The sequence below is a fragment of the Galeopterus variegatus genome, unplaced genomic scaffold, assembly GCF_000696425.1.
Source record: "Galeopterus variegatus unplaced genomic scaffold, G_variegatus-3.0.2 Scaffold3225, whole genome shotgun sequence".
In the NCBI taxonomy this organism is placed as follows: domain Eukaryota; kingdom Metazoa; phylum Chordata; class Mammalia; order Dermoptera; family Cynocephalidae; genus Galeopterus; species Galeopterus variegatus.
Window position 1 is genome coordinate 101,522 of NW_007729336.1, and position 2,292 is coordinate 103,813.

The 2,292-nt window shown below is 54.6% G+C and overlaps 1 protein-coding gene across 1 annotated transcript in view; it reads left to right on the forward strand.

The window, feature by feature from the left end:
- HPCAL1 (hippocalcin-like 1) overlaps positions 1 to 2,292 on the forward strand; it is a 30,184-nt gene that overhangs the window by 13,240 nt on the left and 14,652 nt on the right. The gene's annotated exons all lie outside the window — the stretch shown is intronic.

Genomic DNA, 2,292 nt, shown 5'->3' on the forward strand with positions numbered 1-2,292 from the left:
AATATGTAGCTTTTTAAGCCGAGTAGGAGATGGCTCTGCTCTCAAATATATTGCCATCCCCTGGGGACCCCTTTCCTTACGCCATTGTCCTCGTTGGAGATTAAAGTAAGAATTTCTGATAAATGAAGTCTGGGTTTGCCTAATGACCAGAGCCAGGTGACCATTTCTGTTGGGAAATGTGAGTGGTGGCTTTCTGTCTTTGCAGAAAGCCTTGTTTTTTGTCAGCGTCTTCCCAAACAGCCAAGCCTCAGTAAGGTCAGCTTATCTGCTGAATTAATAACAGGGGTCATCGTGGCACGCAACGCTCCATCCACCCCCGTTCCTTGCGAGGGGGGCCTGCTTCCAGCCCAAGAGCCCCCAGGAGAGAGAGAAAGTGAGGTCTTTCTTCTGGATCCTTGTCAAGCACATGCAGGCTGGCTTGGCGGGTGCCTGAGTACGTGCATGAGGCTGTTGGCTTTATTTGACACTCATGGGCTCCATTTAACAGCATTGTGAAAGTTACACTGGAGAGGCCGTCCCGTGAAGCTGTCCTGGGGGCAGTGACAGACACCGGCTGGGAGCCCCCCCGGGACCTCCATTGCTGCTCATGGATATTGGCACAGACAGAGCCCAGAGGAGGTTACAACTCAACAAGGGAGGAGGCAGACTGTCCACTCAGACACACCTGGGGCCAAAGCCACCCCACCGAAGCCTCGGTCCTTTGTCTCTAAAGTGGAGATAACGTTGCCTCCTGGACTAGCCGGGCATGACCCCGTCTTCCCAGCTTCTGGAATCTCTGCTGTGTTCTCCCTGGATATGGCCAGTGGGGGCTGAGCCTCCATCAGTCTTTAAAACCCCCCTCATCATTCAGTTTTGATCCCAAATGCCATCTTCCTAGCCAAACTGCCTGGTCTTCCCCAGGAATAAATGATTCCACCTTGGAACCCCACTTAATGTCACTTTTTATGCCCCATCCTGTCTGCACCTGTGCCATGAGCGGCTGGCGAGCTAGAGAACAGGGCCCTGCATCCAAGCCCTTGGCCCGGGATTTGGCACACAGGGAGCCCAATGGACTGGAAAATGCCGAGCACCCACCCTGTGTCCAGCCTGGCTCCAGGCCCTGATGTTTCAGTTTGTCTGGAGAAAGAGCCCCCAGTGCCCCATCTGGGGGCTGGTCATGGCTGGCCCCATGCTCTCTGGAGGTGTGAGAGTGGGCTGCAGGCTCTCCCTGCTGGACACAGCAGACTTGGCCTTAACTTACCCATTTTCTGTCGGTTCTTCACTCTGCTTCTTCTGGGCCTGCTGTTACCGTGTCCAGGATCTTTCCTGAGAATATTCCTCTCCTCCCCTTTGGAGATGGAGGTGGTCGTCACCAGACTGTACTAAGTTGAGAGGCAGGGTCTGTTTTGGTCAGGGCTGGCTAACTGCTGTAACAAACGACCCCCAAATCTCAGCTCTTCACACAATAGAGGTGGATTTCCTGATCGTGTTACAGTGGGGTGTGACTTTGGGGAGGGGAGGGCTCTACACTGGGCAGTCTCTCAAGGACTTAGGCTGCTTCCTTTTGGCAGGTCTTCTATCCCACAGCCTTTCTCATCTGGGGTTCCAAGAAAGAATTAAGTCCTAATACGTGAAAGCATCTGTGCAATGCACTGAATGACCTTCCTCCCGTGCTCCTAGAATGATAACTACTTAGGCTCCACCCTTAGGAGGACTCCAGTGACTTACTGTGGGCTGTGGTTCCGATGAGGAAGGCTGCCTGAGAAGAGCTATGGTGCCTGCACCCTTTGGGGCCCCCAAGTCCTGCCCTGGGTACTCTGCACCCAGCTGGCAGGTAGGAAAGAGAATGTGGAGCAAGGGCTGCATGGGAGGTTGTTGAAGACCAGGCCTGAGGTGGTCAGGGTCACCCCGTTTACATCGATTGGCCAGAGCAGTCACAGGACCCCACTGACTGCAAGGGAGGCTGGAAGACGTAGTCCAGCCACATGGCCAGGAGGAAAGAAGAGCACGTGGTCTCTGCCTGGGCTCTGTCTGTCGCACATACGTTCAGACTGTACCTGCCATACCTAAGGCTCTGAGGACCTCCCCTCCCTGTGCTTCTGGAATTCTGGGGCACCAGTGGCCTGCTGGTCTTCCTTACCCGCCCTCTGTCGGCGCTGAGGTTTGACTCCCCATGCCCTGCTCGGCCGTTTGCCACCTCCCTGCCCACTTTCCATTGGTACATGTGGGGCTCGAGGTCATAGACATCACCTCGTGGATATGGTCAAGGTCACAGACAAGGTCATGGGTATGGTCTTTGCTTTCTGCTTCTTG